Source organism: Dendrobates tinctorius, unplaced genomic scaffold, assembly GCF_039654945.1.
Source record: "Dendrobates tinctorius isolate UK_male_01 unplaced genomic scaffold, ASM3965494v1 ptg000015l, whole genome shotgun sequence".
NCBI classification, from domain to species: domain Eukaryota; kingdom Metazoa; phylum Chordata; class Amphibia; order Anura; family Dendrobatidae; genus Dendrobates; species Dendrobates tinctorius.
In genome coordinates this window covers 52,587,488-52,604,063 of record NW_027361683.1, presented here as the reverse complement: position 1 = coordinate 52,604,063, position 16,576 = coordinate 52,587,488, and the positions used below count along the sequence as shown (strand labels likewise).

The 16,576-nt window shown below is 44.3% G+C and overlaps 1 protein-coding gene and 1 pseudogene across 3 annotated transcripts in view; both read left to right on the top strand.

Annotated features, from left to right (window-relative positions):
• The window catches only part of SERINC2 (serine incorporator 2), a 237,958-nt gene that overhangs the window by 15,470 nt on the left and 205,912 nt on the right, over positions 1-16,576 (top strand). The window lies entirely within an intron of this gene.
• LOC141077347 (grancalcin pseudogene) lies at positions 7,283-8,311 on the top strand (annotated as a pseudogene).

Genomic DNA, 16,576 nt, shown 5'->3' with positions numbered 1-16,576 from the left:
TGAATCACACACGCTGCCTCCCAATGTTCTGCTCAGAGTGGTGATATCCAGGAATCTTGTCCGGTTCTGTGTACCGCATTTCTGGAACAGGTGGGATGGGATTTTGTGGCACATGCCCAGACACAGGACCATGACATCAGTATCCTCTGAAGTGATGATGACAGACATGTAACCAGATTCTGCTGCATGAAGAGCATGGAGAAGGAGGCGTGTGTCTGCTTCTTCTTGACTTGACTTAAGGTCAGCAGCCTCTTCCCACTGTTCTTTGGTGATCTTAAAGCAGAGCTGCTCACATGTGACATACATCTCCTTCTCCTCAAGCTTCTCCCTGTGGTGTTTCGCCTTCCATTCTTCTACCAGAAACTTTGAGACTTGCCTTGTTGGAGGAATTACTTAGTAGCTTTCTCCACTGCTGGATGTTGTGCCCATGTTGAATGTTCTTGAAATGGATCCCTGTGCCTTCATATCTGTTGACTCTTTCTGTATCTTTGATGGATGTCTCCTTGTAGACGTCAAAGACAATATCAATGCGCTTGCTCTTAGCACCCTCATGGATAGCGCGACTCATTGCTGTGCCTGCTAGCTGGGCAAATGTTGCATCGTTTCCCTTCAGTTTCTGAACCAGGCTCATCCCATCAATGATGGTTGCAGAGGGCTCAGGGATCACCTCTGCAGGAGGAGCATTCCTCTCCAACTCCCTTGCTAGGGCAGCCTTGCCTTGTTGGTCTTGCGGATAGACCCATCACTGTTGGCAAGTGCCCATGGCAATGGCCCCAGGGGATGAGTCAAGACATCACTCATTTGTAGCTTTCTGTTCTCAGCTACAAGTATCATCTGGCCAAATAGGTTCCTGTCAGCCTTCAAAATTACCTCCTTGCCAAGGCCTTGTCTGTGTGTCTTCATTCTGATGTTAGAAAACGTTTTAAGATTGTTCTTTGTCATCTTGTCATGAAACAGTGTAGTTGGCGTATCGGTACCCAAACGCTCATCCTTGAATGTGTGATATGCATCCTCTCCTATACTGTATGCACCTAGAAGGTCTTTGGCTACATCTGGTGGTGCTGCAGTCGCTGTTGATAAACTGATAAGTTCACCATTATGCTCTTTGTTGAAGGGGTTCAACCAACCAGTCTCCAGCAGTTCAACAAAAGATCGGACATCGGCTTCATCTCTTCTAATCCTGGACTCCTGTAGGTCTGAATGACTGAAGTCAGTATATTGTTGGCCTACTAGGGCCCTCAGCTGCCTCAAGTACATGCTGCGGTACTCCGATGTCAGGTAGAATATGGCGACAGCTCCAACTTTGAGGCTGAAGCCTTTTGTGCCCCCTGGTGTCTGGGTGTCTTTGTTGATTGTTTCTTCGATGGTCTGGTCCACAGGAATCCGTCCAAAAGGATTCTTGCTACCGATCTGGACCGAAAAGCCACCTTTCATGAAGTATTCATGGACCTCTGGGTGGTCTATGGGCAGCCGAGACATCGTAGCATAGTAATAGGTTAGGTATCGGGCATAGTTGACCTTGTCATAGGCAAAACACCACGGCATCATCTGTCGGATTGCTCCTAGGTGAAGCATCCAGTTGCCTTCTCTTGAAGCTCGAACCAGGGCCAGCATGGTCTCGACCATGTCCAAGTATGACATGCAGAATGCTGAGAGTTGTTCATTTCTGAAGGTCTCAAGATAAACTTGAAAGAGCTTCAGGGTAAGTGTGCAAGATTCATTATCCTAGAACTTTTCGAAGGATCCCTGCGACACACTGATGTGAAAGTTTGTGATGTTCTTCAGTGTTTTATCCAGATGGTGAAGGTCCCTTGCATGGTTTTCTTATAGCCATGGAAGGAAGTTTTTCCATGCAAGCCTCATAAGTGCTTCATAGACCAGCTTGTGGACTATCACTGCTCTGTTGTACCTCCGGCCGTCCATCACTCCAGACACTGATCTTTCAGCGATGACACCGGATTCAACACACAGATCTCTAGGGCCTGCATCCTGAAATCTCTTACCTATGATGGAGAAGAGATTACAGATTGTGTGGAAGACACCCATTCTAATTATAATGTTCTTGAACTTCTCCTGTTTCCAGATAACCTCGGCAGCTTTGGCATAGAGTGCTTGATCAAACACGCACACAATTCTGTTAAGCTTCAGGGTCTGCATGATGGCATGTGTTTGCTCCAAGACTTCATTCACAGTGGACATGGCTGTTGCAGGAGCATTGATAGTGGGCAGGTAGCTTACAGTGTCCTGGGCCACTACAATGTCGCTGCGGATTTGGATGTTGAACCCAGTCCAACTGCTAATGGTCTGATCCTCATGGTCTGACATTCTAGCCAGATGCCAGATATGGTTCTTGGTTTTTGAATCCTGGACCTCCTCGGTAGTGTTAACATTCGCAGTCTCAATCCTGGGTGGCCCTCCCCGCCGCCCAACATTGTATATTGGTAACATTAATTCTGTCGGAATTATGCTTCTTTTCTTCGACTTGGTTACATCTGGCAGGACTTTTGTCACAGAGCATGCAACATTGGACTGAACAGCGATGCCATTGACTCTGAGATGTACCTGCTCCACTTAGTGTCTCCTCAAGTCTGTCAATGTTATCCCAGGCCAAGGTTGTGAACACACCAGGGTAGATATTTGCTGGCATTGGGATGTCATCCGTTGAACATTCCAACTTCTGGATACAAAGGGCTGTATCGATCTCCTCAGCCGTTGAATATGACACACAGTGGCCAAGACGATTCAGAGTTCGAACCAGTTCTGTATTGCCGGTCAAAGACTTAATTGCAAAGGACAGCAGTACGTGCTGGGGTGGCTTTGTCTTTCCATTGGTAACAGCAAAAACCAAGTCACTGCTGAAGGATGTGGCAAGACGTTGAGCTCTTTCAGAGGGAGTTTGGCACTCACAATCTCCTGTAAGCAGGGTTTGCAGGAATTGAGTGACTAATGCAGGAACGACATTCTGATTTGTATCGGGAGGCCATGGCTGACTCACATCTTGCTTCTTGATCTCATTCCTCAGCTGCATTGCTGCTTTGGTTACTACATCTCCAGAGCGGCTCTTGTTTCTTGCAGATCTTTTGTCATGCTGTGTGCTTGCCGGGCAAGGTCGTCCATTGATAGACTAGAAGCTTACCTTTCTCATCGGAGAGAAAGCGGAGTGATTCACCAAACTCTGTTTCAAGTTTTCGGCGAACATGTTTCTTTGTCGATGGTTTCAGTTTGATGATACCACGGGACATCATGCATCTCTGAAGCCTAGATGTGAGGTTTATCATAGGCAGTACTTCTGGGTTTGGGAACAATTCAGTCCTTATATACAAGAAGAGTTCCTCAAGGGCTTCTCTCTCTGCCTCTCCGTAGCGTACTTCCTTGCTTTCTTCCTGATTTTCTGCTGCACCAGACCTACAGGCCACTTGGGAATCATCTTTTGTGAATAGTTTGTAGCTCGACTTGTGGTAGTGCCCCTCTGAAGCAACAAGGTCTCTGCTAAGTAAACCAAGGATTCTCTGTGTGCCTTTCCTTATCGCTGCTCTGCGGATCGTCTCATCTGCTCGTAGCTCAACACACTGGACGATTGGCTCCCTTGTTTTTTCTCCTTTGAGATACTTGCTTGACTTCTCGCAGAACATACATACTTTGGCATACACCCTGCTATCACTGGGGGTACCCCTCGGTAGCCTCCTCCTGGGGATTTCGCTTGCTGTTTCGACATTGACACCCTTGGCAAGGATAGAATCCAGTGACTTCTTCATTGTAAAGAGACTACGACATTTACGGTGATTATTGTATGTGTGGTATTTCTCGTTCTTCAAGGCCCTTAGCTGCTTCCAGGACGGATTCATGCTGTCTGATCTCTGCAGCCCTAAGCAATGTTTTCCCGGAGTCCAAATCTTGTAGGGACGCCAGATCATCACTGTCATCATTAGAGCAGTGTATGATACAGTCGATCCGTGATTTCTTCCTCGCTGGTACTTCCATCATGCCATTAGATATGTCAGTAAACACCTGCAAACACAAAGAAAAACATTACATGTTCAGTGTGTATTTACTTAACTTGGATTAAATTTTGTTACAAATACTACATGCATTGTATTGACATTTTGGCATTTCCCCTAAATCGACCTTTAATCATTATTTTTTGGAAATATAGGTAGGATCTATTCAAAAGGTGAAAAATACCATTAACCCCTTTGCGCCGGCCGCCGTAGCGGTACGGCGAATCGTACCCGGATCATTTGCCGGGCGATCGCCGCGGGTCGGGAGCCGGTTCCCGATGCAAAGTGGTTACTGTACCTCCTAAAACATTCCTTAGGGGGTGTAGTTTCAAAAATGGGGTCACTTTTTTTGGGGTTTCCACTGTGCGGGACCTCAGTATGTCTCCAAATGTGACATGGCCCCATAGATTTCTTACAGTGAATTTTGCCGCAGCTTCGCTTACGAAGCCTGCCGTGCGCCAATACTGTGGTTTTAGACAAAACTTGTGGTATTGCCGTGTTCGGGAGACAATGGGGAATAAAAAGTGGGGTGTACTTTTTCCTGGTCCCGCTTTTCAAAATGAAAAATGTGGGCCTAAAGCGACATTTTTCGGTAAAAAACGTACTTTTCAATTTCCTCAACCAAGTGCATGAAACTCCAATGGAGCGCTTGTTGGGTCAAAGTGGTTACTATACCCCCTAAAACATTCCTTAGGGGGTGTAGTTTCCAAAATGCGGTAACCTTTTGGGGGTTTCCACTCTGGGGGTACCTCAGGGTCTCTCCAATACGACATGGCCCACTGGATTTCTTCCAGTGTAATCTATTATCCCAAAAACCACCTAGCTCTCCTTCTGTGCTGAGCCCTCTTGCGCGCCCATAATTTAGTTTACGTGTACATGTGGGGTGTTTCTATAAACTGCGGAATTGGGGTAACCAATTTTGGGTTTGCTGTTAACCCTTGCTGGGTTGCAGATAAAATTAGATTACAATGGAATATTTGCCAAAAAATTGAAATTTTGATATTTCACTGTCATTTTGCTTGAATTCCTGTGCAACACCTAAGGGGTTAACAAAGTTTTGAAAATCCGTTTTGGACACCTTGAGGGGTGTAGTTTGCAAAATGGGGTAATGTATGGGTGGGTTCTGTTATACAAGACCCATAAAGTGACGTCCGAACTGACTTGGTCCTTGGAAAAATGGGTTTTGGAAATTTAGTCGTAAACTTTAAAAATTGCGTATAAAACTATGAGCCTTATCACATCCGAAAAATATAAAATTTCATTTCCAAAATGATGCCAATGTGAAGTAGACATGTGGAGAATGTAAACTAATAACTGTTATGGGGGGTATCAGCATTTTTGTAAAAAGTAGAGAATTTCAAAGTTCAAAAATAGCGAATTTTTCCCAAATTTTAGTGTATTTTGTAATTTTTTATGCAGAAAGGTAAAATCTATTGACTCACAATTAGCACTACCATGAAGTACAATATGTCACGAGAAAACAATCTCAGAATGGCGTGGGTAGGTGATAGCGTCCCAAAGTTATTACCGCATGAAGTGACAGGTCAGATTTACAAAAAATGGCCTAGGCATTTGGGTACAAATAGGCCTGAAGGGGTTAAGCTACTGATGTGCAAGGGCTATCATATCAAAACATAAACTACAGACATGCATCTACCTAAAAACACCAAAGAGAATTAGTCACTCCGGGTGGTACCGATATCGTCAAAATTGGCTCTTGGCTCATGGACTATGTGCCGATAATAACAGATGGTGCACCATTTGGTCTTTATGGTAAATTTGATGGAATTCCAGGACCCGTTCAAAGCTTACATTGAAGTACCAAACAGGAAAATCCTTCTAGGAATTATTACTCACATAGGTAGTCATGCCCCTAAAAGCACATTTGTGGATTATAAAACTTGATCCTGCTAATAAAACAGTTGTCCCGCATGTGCGTATATTGTAACAGGAAGAATAAACTGTACTAGAATGAAGGGCAAAATGTGAGGAAAAATTCCGCCAACTATGTGGCAAACCTGAGTTTGTTCCAAAAAATGAAAGAATACCTGGAGGGCTAGAATGACAGGTTTATCATTTTAGATATTGGTTGTAAACATCTGCTTTAAGGTCCCGTTACATTTTTCGATGCACCAGCGATCCCGACAATGATACAACCTGGTCAGGATCGTTGGTGCATCTTTAAATGGTCGCTAGTGAGCTGCCACACAGGCAGATCTCACCAGCGATGCAGCATCCATAAGCGATCCGTCGGTGATCGCTCTTACCTGTCACACCGCAGCGATGATGACGACTTCCGCCTGCGTTCATGCGTCGCTAGTCGGCACCAGTGGGACGCCAAAGAGGAAAAATGGCCCAGGACATTCGCGTGCGATCAGCGAGAGCCAGCGGGAGGGCCGGTCACAGGTACGGGTCACACAAAGCGAGATCGCTAGCTATATCGCTGTTGTCACAAAATCGGTGACGCTTTAGTGAGATCGCTAGTGTAAAAGGCCCTTATGCTCCGTCAAACTCTATATGAGGGGTGAATGTGCCAATAGATGTGGTACACCATGACAGGCTTCTGCCCGACAAGGTAGGAACAACTATCTGTACAAAACAACCAATCCTCTATAGAATTCTAAAAGAATTGTCTGGTACAGGAGGTTCGTCAAAAAGTATTGTCTGGTACAGGAGGTTCGTGAAGAACCGATCAGTAAAGCCCTTAGTATATAAGTATGGAATATTCTCATTATTAGAGCTCCTCCAATAAAAATGATCATGCCCGTATCACCAATATAAATAATATATAAGTAATATAAATGGAAACACTTTTTGTGTAACAAACATAGTCATCAAAACAGTCAAACTGAGATGAATGGTTTGTGAGTATTCAAGTCCTGGGATTAATTGCCAGATGACCTGACTTTTTTCAAGATCATTTGTGGGGTCCACACTCTGGAGTATGTAGACATGGGCATGTGGATGAGAATTTGTCTGAATAATAGTTTCGTATGTGATTAATCAAGTCCTGAAATTAATTGTGAAATGGGGTAAAATGTGATTTCCTGAAGAAAATATTCTTTGTTAGTTGTTCCTTAAAAGTTACTCTGAGAGGGGGCCGTGTCCTGATTCCGGCGTTGGCGGATGTGAAGCTGAGGAGCTCCCACCAGGCACAACAGATTTGTGGCTGTAGCACCCTGCATTGGCGCCTCAACACCTCACCATATGGGCGCAGCCAGACCCAGGGGAGGCTTGTGAAAAATCAGAGCGCCGCTTTGACAGAACGTCCGCTGTGTTACATTCCCTGCAGTCCCCAGATTGGAGCTAGGTGCGGTTGGCGGAGCTGCAGCCACTCTCCACACACGGCACATAACGGACGGAGGTCGCGAGCTGACGATGGCGTATCCCGGATACGGAGGCCCATACGGAAACATGAATCCACAAATGGCAATGATGGGGCAGACCATGGCACCCAATGTACATGGCGGCTTCTATGGACAACCTCAGTATCCTGCAGGTGATCCAATGTGGGGGTACTTCATGGCAGTGGTCGGCCAGGACGGTGAAATAGATGCTGAAGAACTATAGAGATGCTTAACACAGGCCGGGATCCACGGGACCGATACACCCTTTAGCCTAGAAACGTGTCGGATTATGATTTCCATGTTGGATGTTGACCATACTTGTAAAATGGGATTCAATGAATTCAGAGAGCTCTGGGGGGGCATTGAACGCCTGGAAACAAAACCTTCTGCGCAGTTGATCGTGACCGAAGTGGCACAGTGGAGCCTCATGAGATGAACCAGGCCGTTCTGTCTATGGGATACAGACTAAACCCACCAACCCTGAATGGTATAGTGAAGCGCTACAGTAGGAATGGCAGGATATACTTCGATGACTATGTTGCGTGCTGCGTCAAGCTCCGAGCTTTAACAGAGGTCTTCCGGCGAAGAGACAGCATGGAGCAAGGGATTGTGAACTTTATGTACGATGATTTTGTGCAGTGCACCATGTCCATCTGAATTTCCATGAAGAACGTCAACGCAAAGCCCAACATGTGAATTCTACAAGGAAGGAACCAAGTGTATCTGTTGTATAATTTAGTAGTTCTGTTTTTCCCAGTCAAGCCAATTCCATATAAGTGCTGAAGCCTAACACATTAACTTATTTTGTATTTGTATACTAGGACGCCGGAGGTCACTATAATAATAAAACACACAGAAAAAAAAAAATGTAACGTCAACCTTTGAAGATCTGGTTTTCTTCTAGCGATGAGTATATAACAGCCAATATTATATTTGAAGCATAAAAAGTGCCTGCTTGTAATAATATGCAACCAACGTGGTTATCACATAGAAGGGAAATTCCTGTCTTTCTTCCGAGTGCCCCCCCCCCCTTCCAACCTCACCATATGGGCCCAAGGAGATCCAGGAACCCGGATGTCTGGAGCGGCGTCCGTGGGTCCAGGGACGACCCTGGACGCCTTACTTCTCTGGAATCAGGGCGCTGCTGGAGTCCGGGCGCCGAAGCCAGAGCTGATGTCGGGGAGAATGGTGAGAAGCCTTCAGGCCATGCTGCCGCTGGGATGTCTGGGGCTGTGGCTCTGCAACAGGGTGATGCCCCAAGCTTGTGCTCCCCTGCTGGATTTCTGCAGGAGTCTTCCTCTCCTGGCCATCATGCTGCGGTCCTGGGCGCTGTGCAGCACGCTGAGGGGAGCAGCCATATTCCGCCCCCACCTGATCTATCTCAAGTCACATACTTATTACATCAGTCTTATCTGCTCAAAGTCTTATATGGTGGGGAATGGCACCCAGGGAATTAAAGGGGACTTTGCCTCCTAAGGTAACCCCTAGCTATAACTGCACTCATGATGGGACTGATTATTTTGAGGGGTCCTCTAATGAAGAGGGTGGCCCATCGGACGATCATCTACCCCCACAGTGGCTGAAGTTCCTCTCTCGTTTCCCTTCAAGGGAGGACTTTAGGGCAATAATAACTGAGGTCAAGGACGCTTGCAGGTCAGAAATTGCATGTGTTCGTTCGACAGGACTGCAGCTTTTGGCGGGCAGAATTGACTCTTTGGGAGGAGAGCATGATGAAATTAGAACCCATGTGACTTACTTGCACCAGACATCTATTATGCAGCAGAGGGTGGTCAGAGACCTGCATGTTCAAGTAGAGGACTTGGATAACAGGGGCAGGAGGTGCAACATCAGAGTGAAGGGGGGTCCCTGAATCAGATGAACAGGAAAATGTTAAAACAATTCTTCAGGAAATATTTGTCTCCATCCTGGCGATCCAGTCTCCACTGCCTTTAAATTAGATCAGGCACATTAGGTCTTACAGCCCAAAGGATCTTCTCCTTTCCCAAGAGATATTATTTGCTGTCTCCATGATTTTGAAATTAATGAGAGGATGATGAGTAAGGCCAGGACCCTGAAGAAGATTTTGTATCAGTACACTGCCATCCAATTGTTCATGGACCTCTCTCGCATAATGCTACAAAAGAGGAGACTCCTCTCCGACCCTTACTGTCCACTCTGAAGGATCTCAACATCCCCTACAGGTGAGGGTTCCCCTTCGCCTTAACTGCCCGGACAGAAGGCGTGTCTGCGACTCTGCGCTCCCTGGAAGATCTACCATCCTTTTGTGAGAAATTGGATCTCCAGATCCCCAAGATCTCTGATTGGGACATTTCAGTCCTGTCAAGTCAGCCTCCACCACCTGTTTGGACCCAGAAGAGAAAGAAGGATCATCTGAAAAACGAAGGAGAAAGAAAATAGGGGAACTTTGAGGCTACGCTGATCTCACGGATGGAGCTTTTTTCTTTTTTCACTCCTTGCTGCATTTATTTATTTTGTCTTCGGAAAAATTTAAAAATATGGTTTTGACAATTGTTTAAGACTCTCTGTATTAGCCAGGTGCAGGCTCATTTATTTAGCATTGTATAACAGCTTAATAGCCGTTTCTGTTTTTACCCTCTTTGAAAGGGTGACTTGCATATTGATGATGTTATGTGCCTGGGGGAGCCCTGTTTGGCCTTTTTTTTTTTTTTTTTAGAGAGAGAATTGCTCCTTTGTTGTTCTCATCTTTCGTAGTTTAGGAGGTGGGCTACGTCTCCCTGAGTATCGTTTCTGTGGCTGCTGGGTATCACCTTGTGGGTTTGTCATTTTCCACAGGGTCAGCCACAGATTAGGCTTTCTACCCCTGGGAAATATGGTGTTCTATTTACTTATATTGTTTTTTCTTGGTGTTCTTTGTTGTCCTTGTCTTCCCCACTACCTACTGTTTTCCTTTTTCCCAATCACCCGTTTGCAAGTTCCGGAACTTAGTCTGCAAAACATCCTGGAGGAGAGGGTCTGTTGCTGCTTGTCGAGGAGGCCTGCCCTACTGGAGTTGAAGTCCCAAAATGCGGATATTGCCTTCCCTCAGGAAACACATTTTGATGATGATGATGATGATGATGATGATGATGATGATGATGATGATGATGATGATGATGATGATGATGATGATGATGATGATGATGATGATGATGATGATGATGATGATTATTATTGTATTCAGGCGCCTTCAGATTTGCCTCTGACTCCTTTCACGTGTCAAACTCTGCGTTCTCAAATAATGAGGGGGCAAGTGGCTACTTTGATTTCCTCGGGTTGTCCTCTAAGGGTGAGGTGAATAAGGCACACATCGACCCTGGGGGCAAATACATTATACTGGAGGCCTACTTGAGAGGCAGTACTATCATTATATGTAATACTAGCTGAAGAGCCTGGCGCTGCCCGGGCATAGTAACTAACTGTGGTTAGTTAGAGCAAATTATAATTATCCTCCATCCCATAGTCCCGTGCCCATATACCCATCATACATATCCACGATCCCATAGGCCCGTGCCCATATACCCATCATACATATCCTCCTTTGCATAGTCGAGTGCCCATATACCCATCACACATCCTCCTTCCCATAGTCCCATGCCCATATACCAATCATGCATATCCTCCATCCCATAGTCCCGTGCCCATATACCCGTCATACATATCCTCCATCCCATAGTCCAGTGTCCATATACCAGTCATAAATATCCTCCATCCCATAGTCCAGTGCCCATATACCCATCACACATCCTCCATCCCATAGTCAACCATTATGACATCATAGTGAGCGGCGGGGCTTGCAACCTATGATGACATCAGCGTCGCCATGGCAGCCATTGTGACATCATAATGAGGGGCGGGGCTTGATACGCACACACTGTTTCCCCATTATGCAAATAGGGGCATTATGACATAATGAGGGGCGGGGCTTTACGCGCACACACTTTTTTCCCAGTATGTAGATAGGGGCAAAATTGTTTGGTGAATTGGAACGCGCGGGGTTAAAATTTCGCCTCACAACATAGCTTAGGACGCTCTGGGGGTCCAGACGTGTGACTGTTCCAAATTTTGTGGCTGTAGCTGCGACGGTGCGGATGCCTATCCCGGACACACATACATACATACATACATACATACATACACACACACTTTGAGCTTTATATATTAGATTTACGTTCCAAATTCAGGTCAGATCAAATTTCTGACAAGAGTTTTTTTCCCTGATTAAAAAACTTCTGCCAATTGCCTTACTGGTGGGTGGAGTCTTCAATATCCCTTTCTCGGAGCAATTTTACGGATTCTCTTTAAATGGTAAACCCCCTTCACAAAACCTGATCAATTTAGCGATAGATATTAGAAAACTAATAAGGACTAACTCCTTGTTTGAATAGTGGAGAATAGACCACACCAGGGACAGGACCTTTTCCTTTACTCTCCCCCTCATCGCACCCAGTCTAGAATAGGTTACTTTTTTTCGTATACTCCTATCCTCAGGATGATGGTGAAGGCAGATCTGGGACACATCACCTGGTCTGATCACACCCTGGTGATTTTAGACCTTAAATCCACGCAACCGATTACCAGGGTGTGTCACTGGCAGTTGAGTGAGTTTCTAATAAAGGTCCCGACAATTCTGAGGACCTTGCTGAACCATCTGTTTGACTTCTTCCGCTTGAATGAGGGCTCATTTTCTTCCCCTGCTGTTCTATGGGAGGCCCATAAGGCCATCATGAGGGGGTACTGTATTAAGGAGGGTTCTAGATTAAAAAGAAAGGTTAAAGCGGAATTTGGCAAATTGACTTTTCAATTATCAGGTGAGGAGCCTTGCCTTCAGTGAGGGCCTTAAATAAGGTTGTGGCGCTTAGAAACAAATTCAAGGATATAGCATCACGCAGGGTTAAAAAAACTCCTTTATTCTAAACAAAAGTATTATGAAAAAGGAAACAAAGCTCACACACTTTTGGCCAGATTGTTGAAATATAGAGCCCTGAATTCTCATCCTCAGACTTTGAGAGGTTCTGACGGCACAATTCATTATGATCCTACTGCAATCTCGACCTTGTTGAAAAATTTCTATTGTAAATTATATAACTTACGAGATACTATCTTTTCAATTAAGTCCGATAGAATTGGACCTCTGCGTCAATTTTTGTCAAATCTAAATCTTCCAGCTCTCCCCACTGAGGCCTTGTCTCTTAACCAAAGTATGACGCGAGAGGAGGTTTTAGGCATTCTGGGTGACCTCCCCTTGGGTAAATCTCCGGGCTCACATGGGCTGACATATTTATACTACAAAACCTTTGCAGAGGCTCTCTCCCCTCACATGGTCAATCTCTTCAATTTAATTCTTTTCTGGAGGGCTCTCCCATGCCGGATCCATTGGTTCATTCCTACTTGGTTCTTATCCCATTATCCCAAAATCGGGGAAGGATCCTCTGGACTGTTTAAAATATCGCCCAATAGCACGCCTCCCTTCTTCATGCGATGACGTCCTCTTCTCCCGTCCTGTAATGGCTGCGGCGCAGACGCACTGCTCTGCCCTGTTGAGGGCAGAGCAGAATTCTGTAGTGCGCAGGCGCCGGACCTACACCCACTGGACCGGACCGCCCACCCCAGTGAGTATAATATAACGTGTTTTTCTTATCTTTCAGGTTACATCGGAGGCTTATCTACAGCATTACAGAATGCTCTAGATAAGCCCCCGATGTCTATGCTGGCAGCTGTAAGCCAAAAAAAGGGTGACAGATTCCCTTTAAATTCTATTAAAAATTTTTACTCGCTTATTGGCTAATAGATTGAACCGCTGGCTTCCTCAGCTTATCAACAAGGATCAGGTGGGTTTCGTCCCTAACTGGCAGGGGGAGACAACACTAGAAGGGCGATAGACATAATTGTTGTGGCTAATAAAAGCAAATTACAGTCTCTAATATTAAGTCTAAATGCTGAAAGGCATTTGACTGCCTTAATTGGTCCTTCTTGTTTGAGACTCTGAAGGCTTTTGGCTTTTTGGGCCCTTTTTTGTCAGCTATAAGAGTATTGTATAGCACCCCTTCTACCTCAGGCTTCCTTTTTACACTTGCCTCTATTATATATTGTATGCATTGAGCCGCTAGCGGCGATAAGGCAAAATCCTAACATATCAGGGATAGAAGTACGCGATAAGATGTTTAAGATTTCCTTATTTGCGGACTATTTCTTTTGACCCTGACCAATTTACATATTACATTGCCTAACCTGATGAAGGATCTTAAAAAATGCGGTGAATTATTTGGATATAAGCTGAATACTTCAAAAACAGAGGCCCTTCCCATTAAATATCCCTCTGATGTACTGGATCACCTGAAGTTAAATTTTAAATTCAGATGGAAAGTTGACACTATTAAATACTTGGGGGTTAATCTGTCTTTCTCTTATGGTAATTTATATAGCTCCAATTTCCCACCACTCCTGAGTGAATTAAAGAGGTTGTTAGACAAATGGAAGCCGCTCCCGCTTTCATTACTAGGCAGGATTTCCTCGCTTAAGATGTCCCTCCTTCCTAAACTGCGCTATCATTTTGAGACCTTGCCAGTCAGGGTTCCCATGAGTGAGCTTAAGTCTCTTCAGGCAGCTATGATGAGGTTTCTTTGGAAGGATGGTCGTCACCGGATCTCTAAGCATGTACTCTTCTCACCTAAGTTACAGGGAGGCCTATCGGTCCCAGATATTATTAAATATTATTGGGACGCTCACCTTCGTAGAATCCCTTCATGGGCTTCGTTTTGGACATACAATAATTGGACAGAAATAGAGAAATTATGGATGGCGCCAATCCATCCAAATTCTCTACTATGGTACCTCGATTCACGAGGGAGATCTGACACTCCTGTACGAGGAAGTTTGCCCTGGACTCTCATAATTCAACTATGATTTTGTTTATATTTCAACACCTGCTGCCAAGCAGTCTAGAACATGCAATGGCACACCGTTGGTCCTCTGCGGGCCTGTTTAGATTTGCGGATGTGGTAGACGAGGATACGCTTGAGCTTCTTTCATTTGACATCAAATCTAAATTTTCTATTACTAAAGAATTTTATCAGTACTAGCAAATTAAACATTTTGCCTTTTCCCTTTTTGGCTCTTCGGGAATTTCCTTGCTGACAGATTTTGAGAGGATTTGCAGGAGACGGTCATCGACCAAAGGTTTAATTTCAGAAATTTATAAAATTCCGTGTTCTCCCTGAAATGGTTGTCAACCAAAACACCTCTACATGTGCAGATGGAAATCTATCCTGGGAAAGGAACTCTCACCCTAAAAATGGCATATCATTTGGGAAAAGGCAGCTAAGTCATCTATTTGCACCCTTTACAAGGAAGCCAGTATAAGATATTAATGTTCTGGTACCATACTCCTGACTTTCTACACAGACTGAATTCTGCAATACCAAATATGTGTTGGCATTGCAGCCTCGATGTGGGTACGCTGTATCATATCTTTTGGTCGTGCCCAGGGATTCGGAGTTTCTGGGCGGAGGTGGGTTCGTTGATTTCTAAGATGCTTTTTGCTCAAGTGGGACTAGATATGACTATATATCTGTTAAATCTCACTCATAAAGGGATGGGAAAAAAGACAGCTAAATTGCTATTACACATTTTTACCGTGGCAAGATGTCTGATCGCCCTCAACCGGTGGCAGGTTTCCCCACCGTCTTTCCTTCATTTACAGTCATATGTTAAAGTTTGGGCACCCCTATTAATGTTAACCTTTTTTCTTTATAACAATTTTTTGGTTTTTGCAACAGCTATTTCAGTTTCATATATCTAATAACTGATGGACTCAGTTAAATTTCTGGACTCAAATGAGGTTTATTGTATAACAGAAAATGTGCAATCTGCATTTTAACAAAATTTGACCGGTGCAAAAGTATGGGCACCTCAACATAAAAGTGACATTAATATTTCGTAGATCCTCCTTTTGCAAAAATAACAGCCTCTAGTCGCTTCCTGTAGCTATTAATGAGTTCCTGGATCCTGGATGAAGGTATTTGTGACCGTTCCTGTTTACAAAACAATTCCAGTTCAGTTAAGTTTGATGGTCGCCGAGCATGGACAGCCCGCTTCAAATCATCCCACAGATGTTCAATGATATTCAGGTCTGGGGACTGGGATGGCCATTCCAGAACATTGTAGTTGTTCCTCTGCATGAATGCCTGAGTAGATTTTGGAGCGGTGTTTTGGATCATTGTCTTGCTGATATATTCATCCCCTGCGTAACTTCAACTTCGTCACTGATTCTTGCACATTATTGTCAAGAATCTGCTGATACTGAGTTGAATCCATCCATAAAAAGGTTAACATTAATAGGGGTGCCCAAACTTGAACATATGACTGTATTATACAGAGTTAACAACATCCAAAGGATGGAATATATGACAGCGATTCTAAATGCGAGTGTGGAGAACTTTGACTCGGTCTGGGCTCCTTTGGACTACTGGGTGCAGAGAATGGATTAATTCGGTACTTGAACCTTGATCCTTCCTCCCTCTGGTACTTGCTCTCTTCCTTTCTTCCTTTTGATGTGTGTCCTGTCTTAGTACACAATAGTGTTACACGTTTGATAAATTATTTAAGTTTATCCACTTGGTGTGTTGGAGAGTTATTGATATTCTCCTAATTTCCTCTGTTTTGTATTGTAAAAGCTGCTTTTGACTTTTCTGTATTTGTCAATAATTGATAAAACATTAATAAAAATTTACAGATAAAAAATAAAAATGTACTCTACTTTACTGTACTCTAAGTAAAAAATTTAAATTATTTGGAAAAAAAAACCCCTAATAATTGAAAGATGTATGATAGGTCTCAAAACAGGGGCAGATAAAAAGGCCTGGTTGGGATGAGCACATGGGGCAATAGTACCGTGAATCTCTCCTAGTACCGTGATTCCTACAAACCTGGCATCTTTTTTGGGGATACTTTTGGGTGGGAGTCACAGGGATGGGCCAAAGAAAATGCAAGTCTCCAGACATCCTTGGACTCTAAAGCTTGCTCCTGTGCCATCAGGTCAAATATGAGACACTCAACAATTTTCTCCTGGAAGTGAAGGAAAGTGAGCACTCTTTGGGATTTTTGCACAGGACAAAACTGTTGTAGGTAGCAATTTGGATTAGGTAGAGTGCTAACATTTTGTACCAGACCCTGGACTTCTGCTTCACCAATATGGTTGAAGCACCTGGTCTG